At 43.5% G+C, this 13,446-nt stretch overlaps 1 long non-coding RNA gene across 1 annotated transcript in view; it reads left to right on the top strand.

Annotated features, from left to right (window-relative positions):
• Window positions 1-9,103, top strand: part of LOC122936600 — a 50,797-nt gene extending 41,694 nt beyond the window's left edge. Inside the window, exon 4 of the long non-coding RNA XR_006389125.1 lies at window positions 8,164-9,103. This is a non-coding gene — a long non-coding RNA (uncharacterized LOC122936600). The remainder of the gene's footprint in view (window positions 1-8,163) is intronic.
• The last annotated feature ends 4,343 nt before the right edge of the window (window positions 9,104-13,446 follow it).

Raw genomic sequence — 13,446 nt, 5'->3', positions numbered from 1 at the left:
TCACCGAAGCGATTGCCAAGAGAGCACAGTATGCGTACACTCATCCAACGGCAAAGAAGCTGAATGTTGCTCCTGGCCAAGTTGCTGGTGCTGCAGTCCCTCCCTTTCCAAGTAGTGGACTTTGCACCTTTCAGAGAACTGATGGCTTGTGCCGAGCTGAGGTGGAGAGTCCCAAGCCGTCATTTCTTTGCCAAAAAGGCAGTACCAGCCCTGCACACGTATGTAGAACAGAAGGGGGGGCAGTCATCGAGCCTGTCAGTGTCTGCCAAAGTGCACAGCAGAGCTGATGTGTGGAGCTGTAACTACGGTCAAGGACAATACATGTTCTATACGGCCCACTGGGTGAATGTGGTTCCTGCCCAGCCACACCAGCAACTTGGCCAGGTGACGCTGCTTCGGCCTCCACGTTCTCACGCCGTTGGTCCTGCGACAATGTCCGCCTCTGCCTCCTCAGCCTCCACTGCAGGGACAATTCACAGTGCCCCTCCAGCATACCACATGTGCAGGGCACGGCGGTGTCACGCTGTCTTGCACCTCGTTTTCTGGGGCGAACGGAGTCACACAGAGGAGGAACTCGGTGTCCTTTATTAAGAAATGTAATCCTGGTCTTCTCGGCGACAACTCAAAATCGGAACCATGGTGACCGGCAATGGGAAGAACAAGGTGCTGCATCAAGGAGGGCTGAGCCATGTGCTCTTCATGGCACACATGTTCAATCTGGTTGTTAAGCATTTCCTGAAGTCTTCCACCCATCTGCAAGACATCCTAAAAATGGCCAGGAAACTTTGCATGCACTTCAGCCACTCGTACACAGCTCCTTGATCTGCAGCGGCAGAACGGCATCCCCCAAAATAGGCTGATATGCGACGTTTCTATCTGTTGGAATTCCACCATCCATATGTTGGACAGAGAACATAGAAAGGCCATAAACGATTTCTTGATGATCCAAGCGGACAGGAGTACCCCCCTGTGTAACTTCGTTGTCAGCCAGTGGCAGTTCATGCGTGATACCTGCCATTTGCTCAGGCCCTTTGAGGAGGCCACGTTATTTGTCAGTCGCCAGGACTATGAGATGAACAACGTCATTCTACTGCTTCATATCCTGGAACAGATGCTGGTAAATCTGGCTGGTCAGGGGACTGGAGACGTGGTGCCTAGATCTCACAGCCACATGAGCCCTGTGGGGGCTGAACTGGAGGAGGAGGACTGTATCACCTTACATCACAAAAATTGCCACACCAAGCAATTAAAAAGTACCAATAAAACAGTCACCTCATCCTGCAAAAATTGAGACCCTACTGAAGACAATCGGTGAAAAAATAAAAAAGCTATCACTCTCAGACAATGGAGACACTAAATATGATTATTTTTGCTTCAAAACTGCTATTATTGTGCTAAAGTGAGATAAATAAAAAAGTAAACATATTAGGTATTGCCGCGTCCGTAACAACCTGCTCTATAAGAATACCACATAACCTAACCCCTCAGGTGAACGCTGGAAAAATAAATAAATAAAAACTATGCCAAAACTACAAATTTTTTGGTCACCTTGCCCCATAAAGTGTAATAATGAATGATCAAAAAATGATATGTACCCAAAAAGGTACCAATAAAAACGACAACTCTTCATGGAAAAAACAAGCCCCTGCACAGGACGATCGGCAGAAAAATAAAAAAAATATGGCTTTCAGAAAATGAAGACTTTTCAAAAATGCTTTATTATGTAAAACTGAAACAAAGAAAGAAAGTAGACATATTTGATATCATTGCGTCTGTAACAACCTGCTCTATAAAAGTAGCACATGATCTACCCTGTCAGATGAATGTTGTAAAAAATAAAAACGGTGCCAAAACAGCCATTTTTTGGTTACCTTGCCTCACAAAAAACGCAATATAGAGCAATTAAAAATCATATGTACCCAAAAATAGTACCAATAAAACTGGCACATTATCCCCTAGTTTCTAAAATGGGGTCATTTCTGTGAGTTTCCACTGTAAGGGTGCATCAGGGGGGCTTAAAATGGGACATGGCATGTGAAAACCAATCCAGGAAAATCTGCCTTCCAAAAACCATATGCGTTCCTTTTCTTCTGCACCCTGCCATGTGCCCTTACATCAGTTTACAACCACATGTGGGGTGTTTCTGTAAACTGCAGAAACAGGGTAATAAATATTGAATTTTGTTTGACTGTTAACCCTTGATGAAGAAAAAATTTGATTCAAATGGATAATCTGCCAAAAAAGTGAAATTTTGAAATTTCATCTCCATTTTCCTTTAATTCTTGTAGAACACCTAAAGGGTTAACAAAGTTTGTAAAATCAGTTTTGAGTAGCTTGAGGGGTGTAGCTTCTACAATGGGGTCATTTATGGGTGGGGGGGTTTCACTATGTAAGCCCCACAAAGTGACTTCAGACCTAAACTGGTCCTTAAAAAGTGGAAATTTTCTTAATTGCTTCTAAAATTCTAAGCCTTCTAATTTTCTAAAAAAATAAAATGACATTTACAAAATGATGCCAACATAAAGTAGACATCTGGGGAATGTTAAGCAATAAATATTTTATGGTATTTTTAGGTATCACTTTCTGTTTATAAATGCAGAGAATTTGAAATTGTATTACCCTGATTCTGCAGTTTTCAAAAGTTTTGCTGAATTTGGGATTTTTTCATAAATAAAGGTGGAATATATTGACTTTATGACTATCATGAAGTACAATGTGTCACGAGTAAACAATCTCAGAATGGCTTGGATAAATAAAAGTGTTCCAAAGTTATTACCACATAAAGTGACACATGTCAGATTTGCAAAAAATGGCCTGGGCAGGAAGGTGAAAACTGGCCCTGGGTAGAAAGAGTTAACTTTTACTATGTATCCAATAAAATACATGTTCTAATAATATGTCAAACAAAACAAACACAATAATAAAAGCAAGAGAAAAGCTCCTATTAGTCAAGTAATGATAAATGAATATACCAATAGGTGCTGCTTCTAGAATCTTCCATACAACACTGGCCATGTATGCACCTATTATGCCCTTCTTGAGGAATAGATTTTGTTATTTGATACATAGAAAAACTTAAGTTTTAAAGGGGTTATCCGAGACCTAAAACATTGCTTAGTTAGCCTTGAAGGGAGTCTGTCACCTCCTTATGGCCATATACAGTGCTTACATTGTCCTATAGCACACCTATACATGAATGTTATGGTACCTATGTCTTTGTCTTTACACTTGCAGAAGCTGGAAAAACTAACCTTTGATTGATATGCAAATGAGCACTCGTAAGTGCCCAGGGGCGGCGTTCACTGTGTTGGAGCCCAGGCTGCTCTGACTTTTTTCATTGTTTCGCCGCCCCAACCTCTGCCTATGCTCGCCCTCCTATGCCCTTGCGTCATCCTTCGGTCCGGTCGAGATCCCGCGCCTGCGCACTGCCTCCATGCCGGGGCATGCTCACTGCGATTCCCATTGTTGGCACGGCCATATGGAGGTGACAGACTCCCTTTAACCTAGTCCCTCATACAACTTTCCAGAGTTTTTGGGTTCCATAATCCCCAGCGCTGATATTGAAGGAACATACAACCGCCCCATCAACTTCCCTTGTTTACTCCCACTCTTCTTTGGTACTCTCCGTTGACATGTTCGTCTTCCACTGCTCACAATCCAAACACGTTAAAGGGGAATATCAGAGAAGAGTGGGAGTAAACATGGGAAGTTGATGGGAAGGAGCCTCAAGGGGAGGACGTTGTATCGACACTGATGACATTCTGTCGACATCAGCTCTGGGAATTATGGAACCCGACAACTCTCTGCAGCGGATGTTATGTAGTGAAGCTGGCTGGCAGATCACGTGACCGCAATTCAGAGCAGGGGGGTGGGGCAAAATTGGGAACACAAGTAAATTGGAAAGTTGTGTGAGAGACTAGATTTGCGCTGGTTTCACACCTGAGCGTTTTACAGCGCGTTCCTACGCGCTGTAAAACGCTCAACAAGGAGAGACCAATGCTTCCCTATCGGCATGGTTCTCACCTGGGCGTTTTACAGCGCGTACGATCGAGCTGTAAAACGCCCGACGCCCCAAGAAGTACATGAGCTTCTTTGGGGCGTCTTGTCGCGCGTTCCCGTACATAGACTTTTGGGAACGCGCGACAATGGGCGTTCGCTTGTTTCTGTATGCGCGATTGCAAACGCCGGTACAATCGCGCATACAGAGCGCTCCATCGCGAACGCTCAGGTGTGAACCCAGCGTAAGGCTAAGTAATGTTTTAGGTCTCGGATAACCTGTTTAACTCCATTGTTTACCCATTTTTAAAATACTGACACAATGTAAGAATCTGTGTATGATAACCAGTGTTGAGTGGCAGGTGCAAATATTTGGGCGAATATTCATCATATATCCAAGAATTCGTGATCTCCAGTCATTATTTTCGCAAAATTTGCGCTACAAATTTGCTGTACGAAAATTTGCGATCAACACTACTCCTAAAGTCAAAGATATTGCAGCCTTCTCTTTGGCCTACAAGCAAGAAGCAGTGAGGGATCATGGGTACTGATGAAAAAAAATCTAGAATATTCGCGATTACGAATATAAAGCACTATATTCTAGATATTCACGAATTCTCGAAGTGCCAATATTCGTGATAAGTCTAGCATGAAAATTGGAACAAAGTAGTGCATAATGTGATTTTCTCTAAAAAGACCAAGATGAAGATCTGGCTTTGATTTGTCCTCTGGCTGGCCCTGTCTGCTATCAAGATCTCGCGCCTGCGCCGTAACGGTATTCAGTCGGCGCAGGCACACTGAGAGGCGGACGCTCGCTCGGCCGCTCCATCCTCAATGCACCGGCGCCGATGACGTCATCAAGTACACCCGGAAGAGAAGACGCCGGCATCGCTGGCGTCTTCTCTTCCGGGTGTACTTGATGACGTCATTGGCGCAGGCGCATTGAGGATGAAGCGGGCGGCCGAGCGAGCGTCCGCCTCTCAGTGCGCCTGCGCCGACTGAATACCGTTTCGGCGCAGGCGTTAGAATGTATATGGAAATAAAAGGATTACAAAAAAAATAAAAATAAATGACAGGGGGGTGATCAATGACAGGGAGGTGATCAGGGAGTCTATATGGGGTGATCACCCCCCTGTCACTGATCACCCCCCTGTAAGGCTCCATTCAGACGTCCGTATGTGTTTTGCGGATCCGATCCATGGATCCGTGGATCTGTAAAACACATACGGACGTCTGAATGGAGCCTTACAGGGGGGTGATCAATGACAGGGGGGTGATCAATGACAGGGGGGTGATCAGGGAGTCTATATGGGGTGATTACCCCCCTGTCATTGATCACCCCCCTGTAAGGCTCCATTCAGACGTCCGTATGTGTTTTGCGGATCCGATTCATGGATCCGTGAATCCGCAAAACACATACAGACCTCTGAATGGAGCCATACAGGGGGTGATCAATGACAGGGGGGTGATCAGGGAGTCTATATAGGGTGATCACCCCCCTCTAAGGCTCCATTCAGACGTCCGTATGTGTTTTGAGGATCCACGGATCCATGGATCTGATCCGCAAAACACATACAGATGTCTGAATGGAGCCTTACAGGGGGGTGATCAATGACAGGGGGTGATCAATGACAGGGGGGTGATCAGGAGGTTAATAAGGGGTTAATAAGTGACAGGGGGGGTGTAGTGTAGTGGTGTTTGGTGCTACTTTACAGAGCTGCCTGTGTCCTCTGGTGGTCGATCCAAGTAAAAGGGACCACCAGAGGACCAGGTAGCAGGTATATTAGACGCTGTTATCAGAACAGCGTCTAATATACCTTTTAGGGGTTAAAAAAATCGCATCTACAGCCTGCCAGCGAACGATCGCCGCTGGCAGGCTGTAGATTTATTCGCTTACTGGCCGATCCTGTGAACGCGCGCGCCTGTGTGCGTGCGTTCACAGGAAATCTCGCGTCTCGCGAGATGACGCGCCGGCGCGTCCAGGAGGAATTACAGGGCTGCCGCAAAGACGCATCCCTGCGTGCGGCGGTCCTGTAGTGGTTAAAGGGGTTGTCTCTTCAGCAAGTGGCATTTATCATGTAGAGAAAGTTAATATAAGGCACTTACTAATGTATTGTGATTGTCCATATTGCCTCCTTTGCTGGCTGGGTTCATTTTTCCATCACATTATACACTGCTCATTTCAATGGTTACGACCACCTCACAATCCATCAGCGATGGACATGCTTGCACACTATAGGAAAAAGTGCCTGCCTCTTTGGTAGCCGGGACTGTGGGAGCTCACATAGGCTGGTGCTTTTTTTCATACACTTTGCTGGTACTGTACTACGCTGTGGTTCTTCTGCACAGGAAGTTGCGCAGAAAAATTGCAAGTATTCTGCAATGTGTGCAGGTGGCCTAAGGGTGTTTTCACATGCTATGAATTTTGTTGCAGAGATTTCTACGACTTAAAATCTGTTCCATTCTCCTAAATGGGGCTTTTCCATGTACTTTCCACCTCATTCAAAGGAATAGAACTGGTTTTGATATAAAAACGGCAGGCAATGTCTTTGCAAGATACTCAGAGGGAATAACACTTACAGATCAGGCTGCACTTTTCCTCAGAATCCTGTCTGTCTTTCTCCAAGGCCCGTATGCCCTATAGCTGGCTTTATCCTTAAGTAGGGAAAACTTCCTCTGGTATATATATCCTTGCTGTAGAGATATCCTTCTGCCCTTCAGCTCTCTGTTTAGCTGGGAATACACTTGGCTCTGCACTGCACCTTTAAGGGTACTTGGTTTTTCTCAGGAGGCAAACCCTTCTCCTGGATGGCAGCTTCTGAGCTTCTTTGCTCAGGACCCTCAGGCAGGCAAGACTGCACTGACTAGCCTCCTGGACTATACTGCACTGACTCTTTCCTGTCTGGGCCTAACTATATATACTAGGGGTACCCTAGCTCCCTCTACTGTCTAGGAGGAGGAACTACCCCTAACAGGCCTGATACAGGAGATAACAGGGAAAAGACACATAAAAACATCACATCAAATACAATGACCATGTTCCACAGGAGGTGGAGTATAACGTGGCCATATTAACCCTCGTGTAGTGCTCACATTTACATAGTGGGACACTACAGTATTATCTGCTCATATTCAGCCAAATGCTTCAGAACTCATTGGACGGCGCTTCACAGTGCAGATGGACAATGACCCAAAGCATACTGCAAAAACAACCAAAGAGTTTTTTAAGGGAAAAAAGTGGAATGTTATGCAATGGCGAAGTCAATCACCTGACCTGAATCCGATTGAGCATGTATTTCACTTGCTGAAGACAAAACTGAAGGCAAAATGCCCCAAGAACAAGTAGGAACTGAAGAGGCCTGGCAGAGCATCACCAGGGATGAAACCCAGCGTCTGGTGATGTCTATGCGTTCCAGACTTCAGGCCTTAATTGACAGCAAAGGATTTGCAACCAAGTATCAAAAAGTGAAAGTTTGATTTATGTTTATTATGTCCCATTACTTTTGGTTCCTTAACAAGTGGGAGGCACATATGCAAACTGTTGTAATTCCTACACCGTTCACCTGATTTGGATGTAAATATCCTCAAATTAAAGCTGACAGTCTGCAGTTAAAGCACATCTTGTTCGTTTCATTTTAAATCCATTGTGGTGGTGTATAGAGCCAAAAATGTTAGAATTGTGTCGATGTCCCAATATTTATGGGCCTGACTGTACAAGAATATAACTACTATAATACTGCTCCTATGTACAAGAATATAACTACTATAATACTGCCTATGTACAAGAATATAACTACTATAATACTGCCCCCTATGTACAAGAATATAACTACTATAATACTGCCTCCTATGTACAAGAATATAACTACTATAATACTGCTCCTATGTACAAGAATATAACTACTATAATACTGCCTCCTATGTACAAGAATATAACTACTATAATACTGCTCCTATGTACAAGAATATAACTACTATAATACTGCTCCTATGTACAAGAATATAACTACTATAATACTGCCCCCTATGTACAAGAATATAACTACTATAATACTGCTCCTGTGTAAAAGAATATTACAGTTAAAATGTTGTCATACTTTTGGTGCTCCGAAAATTCTTGTATAATTGATGGGTAGTTATTTATTTTGTTGGTATCTTTCCTTGTAGATCTCGATGCCTCCTTATGTGTTTGCCATGAATGTCCAAGACATGAAACAGCAGAGCCTTCCACATCGCTTATATTATCAATGCAGATATGAAAATTTTGAAACAATGGATCATGAAGAGACAATGAGATGTTATGAAGAGTTCTTCTTTCCTTTTTTCTCACTTATAGTTATGTGTAGAGCGTATTCTTTACAGAACATAATTATCCTGTACAATTAACTCATGTAGCGTAAACCTGTGATGGAAGAGGGAGGGTCTGCTATCTGTAAAATACCTGGTGTGATACTATATGTACGAAGAGAATTATATTTTTATATATCAGGATTTTTATACACTATATAAAATGTGTTAGAGTCGTTATATCATGTAGGGGGTAATTTTTTTAAACCGTTTTAGACACCAGTCTTAATACCCCTTTAGCTGGTGGTGGATGCGCCGAATTTATGTAGAGGCGTCGACCTCTACATGACTTCAGTGCATCCACCGCCTGTCTAAATCTACACAGGCTCCTTTGCTGGCATAGATTTAGACCATTTTCTACACCTAAAACAGGCGTAGAATCTAATACATGAGACTGGCCTGCCGGCCCACCGCCTTCCCTTCCAACAACACGCTCATTTTTTTAGACCTGGTGTGAGTGAGGAAAAGTCGCAGATTGCAGCGCAAAAAACCTTTGCAGCGCAATCTGCAACAGAGGTACGCCAAAAAGTGGCGCATATCTGTTTGTAAATGACCCCTTAATATTTCACTAAGGTAATCCCTTTTCATATACCCTATTAGGACACGTGGATATCATAAAGAGTAGCCCCAAACTTATACTGGAAAAAGCGTCAGCCTCTCTGGTGGCCGGGACCATGGGAGTTCATATGGGCTAGTTTTTTTTCCCTATATTGTGCAAGCACGACCACCATTGATGGATTGCATAGTGGTCTGTAACCATGGAAACAAGCAGTGCATAATGTGATGGAAAAATGAATCCAACCAGCAAAGGAGGCAATATGGATAATAACAATACATTAGGAAGTGCCTTGTATTAACTTTTCCTACATGATAAATGCCATTTACAGAAGTGAGACAGCCCCTTTAACCTTGTGATCTTACAGAACCACATCAGCTCTGCTAATGTCACCACAGGAGGCATTTTTTAGATTCTCGGATTCCAGAGGAATATTATAAAATGAAAAAGGAAATCTATATATAAAAAGAAGGACGTATGTATGTATGTTCCGCGATCACTCAAAAACGCAACCATCGATTTCAACTAAACTTGGTATACACATCCCTTGCTAGCTGGAAAGAAATCTTGTGGGGGTCACAGCTCTCTAGCACGTACTGTTCCTTAGATATTCCCAAAAAATTACCTGTATTAGCCATCAAAAGCCTGCAAGTCTTTCTCTTTATATCCCAACTGCCATACACACGGTCACATGTCCCTTATAAACCAATAGAAGCTCGCAGGCCCTTAGTCTCCACATACACATAGTTTTACTCCAGGTTTCCATTACAACCCAGCCATTTTTCTTCACTGCTGTAGGTCAGCTTTAGTCTAGGGCTACGTGACAATAAGTCGCACAACACATAGGGCACAACTACACTGCTACATGTGTCGCGCGACATTGATGTTGCACCAATGCCGCGTGACAATTTTTATAATGATAGTCTATGGTGTCGCACTGCGACATGTGACATGCTACGACTGCAACGCGACAGTCGCAGAAAAATCCATCTTGGACACTGTGGAGGTCACAGTTAAGGGAGCAGGGGCCACTATTAAAGAGGCAACTGCTGTGGAGGTCACTGTTAAGGCAGCGGGGGTTACTGTTTTACTGGTCACTGTTAAGGGGAGGGCCCCTGAGGAGGTGACTGTTAAGGGAGTGGGGTCCTGTGAAACTCACTGTTAAAGGGGCGGGCTGCTGTGAAGGTCAAAGTTAAGGGGATGGGCTGCTGTGGAGGTCCCATTTTAAAGTGGCGGGGCACTGTGGGGGGGCAGTGTTCAGGGGTGGGGGACTGTGGAGTTCACTGTTAAAGGGGTGGGGTGCTGTAGAGGTCACTGTTATGAGGGATGCTGTCGATATCTTTTACGACACACACAAACAAATGAAATAGATGAAATATACTGGTGCGAAGGCGGGTCCTTCTGCTAGTATATATAATAAAAAAGTGAATGTTATGTTAAAAAATACATAGCTATGTCAATATAAAATAATATAAAAGAAGATACAAATAAAACACAACACCCCATTCATGCCAACACAAACCACCTTCATAGTCCCATATTCACACAATATAGATTGATATCCTCCTATCGATCCTTATCTAGCTACTGCAATCCAACCATTTCCTTAATTACCTTGGTTGCCTCTTTTTATGCACTCCATTATTTTATTTGCATCGGTAGCAGCCAGGGGTGGACTGGCCTTAGACCCCACAGAAAAATCCCGGTGGGCCGATGCCCAGGGGCCTGCCTAAGCCCTCCTCATGGCCGCCGGCTGGGTAAATAAGGATCTAAAGCTCTCAGCCTTAATTAATGCTGGGAGCATCAGGTATTATTCACCTGAAGTCCTGAGGAGGGTGATACTGTTGAATACTGCAGCGAGCGTGGCAGTATACTGTTCTGCACTGTGGTATCTGGCTCTGCTGAGGCGGTATATTGTGCTGCACTATGAAATGCTGACCCACCTACATCTGTTGGCCCTGCCTCCTTGTGTTGCCTCTCCTAATATGAATTTTAACTTGCCTACAACATGGAGCCACTTTTAAGCTTTTTTCCAGGACCACTTTACGTAGCAGCTGCCCAGCATGGGTCACTAGGTTAAGTTTACCTTCCACCAATATCCTCTTCCACAGGGGCATTTCTTCCTAGGATGTTGCTATTTAATACATACAGTAGGGGACATTTATCAAATCAGATACATATGTCAATTTTGTGGCTTTAAAAAGTGTCAAGTCATGGCGATTGCTCTGTTTTCTACAACAATTGGTCAAAATTGAGTAGATTTTAGATTGTCGCATGTTCTGCCGGAGGACGTGCCAATGTTATATAGAGGCCTGCACCTCCACACAACTTTGCCTCTTCCTCTACCAGCACAGACACTATTAAAACCGTCACGTAATAAATGTGCCCCGTGGTGTTCCTTGCCGCTTTTCACCATTTACTTAGCAAAAGTCGCAAATAAGTAAAAACCTATGGCGGGCAGCCCCTTGTACTTCTGCACATATAGGTGTAAACCACATTGCACTAATATATCATTATATCTAGAGATGAGCGAAGTTTTAAAAAAAAATTGATTTGGCAGCTTTACCGAATTTTGACAAGAAATTAGATTTGTGACTAATTAATTTGTCATAAATCTCTATGTTAAAACCCAATTCAGCCTATCAATCAATGGGACCATTTTTAACGGCCGCTTAGACAGAAGTGCACCCGTCTAATGGCCATTAAAAACGGTAATACGCTAGTGTCATATGGGCTTTTGTGTTTAAAAAATAATAATTCGCTCACCTCATCCACTCGCTCTCACAAAGGCAGTCCGATCCTCTCTAGAGTGAAAAAGACCTGCCTAAGGACCTGCACTGAGAGTGATGATGTCACCACCCGCTCCCAGCGTGATCACATGGTGACGTCATTGGAAGTGGGTGAGGTGAGTATTTTTTTTTATGGTCTTTCCAGCCGCCATTTTAGGAAAAATTTTATTTGTTACCGTGAAGTGTGAGGAAATTCAGCTTCGTGGCGAATCAAATTTTTCCTAAACTTTGGATTAAATTCCGCTTTGGATGCTTCAATTTACTCAACACTAGTTATATTAAGGTGCACCCGGTCATAAATTTGGCGCTGGCACACAAAGCAAAAACAGACTTAAAACGGACACAAAAACAAACAGAAATGATAAATGTCCTCCTTTGGTTCCTCAGCCTTAGTGCACTATGTTACATTTCTCCGCATTGTGGGGAGCATGGCTTCTTAGATTTTCTCAGATGCAAAAATGAAAGCCACGAGTGCTGTGTTTTTATTTTGCTCACATCGGTTGTGTGTTTGTTAGGATCTTGTTCTTATATTCAATTCACATGATTCTCATAATATACAATTACTCTGAGATTTTACATAATTTCATTTTTATTTTTATAATTTTCTGTTACGTTAAGAATGAATCTGGAATAAAGAGAATATTTTCTTCTTGATGTTGGTCTTTTCTGTGGTTGGAACAACAGTAAAGATGCTGAAAGTTTTGCTTTATTGGTTCACTTTCACTGTTAAAAAAATAATGAAAATTATATTTCAGGATGATTCATTGATAGGGACTGTGTCAAATGTTTTTATGATAGCTGATTACTTTCTCTGTCTTTGCTTTTGGCTCTCTGGAATTGACAAACTCCAAAAGAAGAAAAAGCCAAGAGTTTCAGCGAGGTAAGAAACTTGATGCCTTCCACAGAATAACAGGAGGGACACCCATAAGGACACTCAGGAGTTAGTACACACTTTGAGGGAGATTGATCAAAGCTGGTGTAAAGGAAAACTTACTTAGTTGACCGTAGCAACCAATCAGATTTCAGCTTTTATTTTTCAGAGCTCGTTGTGAAAATGAAAGTTGGAATCTGATTGGTTGCTATGGGCAACTAAGTTAGGTTTCCTTTACACCAGTGCTGGTAAATCTCCCTCAGGCCTTATGCAAACAGCGGGTACGCAATATGCGGGCACTGGCCGTGTGCTCCCCGCATCACTTGAGTGGGTCTGTTATCCGGAGCTGTGGTGCGGAACGGAGATACGGAACCCCACAGAAGCACTACGGAGTGCTACCATGGTGTTTCTGTCCATGCCTCCGCACCACAAAAAAAATAGAACTTGTTCTATTTTTTTACGGTGCGGATGGATCACGGACCCTTTCAAGTTGAATGGGCCTGGATCCATTGCAGCTGCCACACGGATGGGGCCCATGCATTGGAGACCACAAATTGCGGTCCCCAATGCACGGAACGGCCGCGTGCAAGAGGCCTCATGGTGATCAGTCACACCGTGATATCTTGTGATACCCCCATCCTCCATGTTATTACACATCCTGGACCCCTAAACTAAGGGCTGGCACGTCTACAGTTGCCAACAGTTACACATTTTCAAACATTTAATTTCTGAGAAAACTCAACATATTGGGATTGCCCCAGTAACTGTGTTAGGCTTAAGGGGGTTAACCAACCCCTATAATGAGCAGGTAAGAATAATGTATACGAGGGGCCCAGGCATGGGGGGGGTCATTATAGGGGTTGGGTAACCCTTTAAATGCTCCAAAT

The sequence above is a fragment of the Bufo gargarizans genome, chromosome 1 (assembly GCF_014858855.1).
Source record: "Bufo gargarizans isolate SCDJY-AF-19 chromosome 1, ASM1485885v1, whole genome shotgun sequence".
Lineage (NCBI taxonomy): Eukaryota > Metazoa > Chordata > Amphibia > Anura > Bufonidae > Bufo > Bufo gargarizans.
The sequence above is the reverse complement of the archived record's forward strand: the minus strand, read 5'-3'. Positions and strand labels throughout refer to the sequence as shown.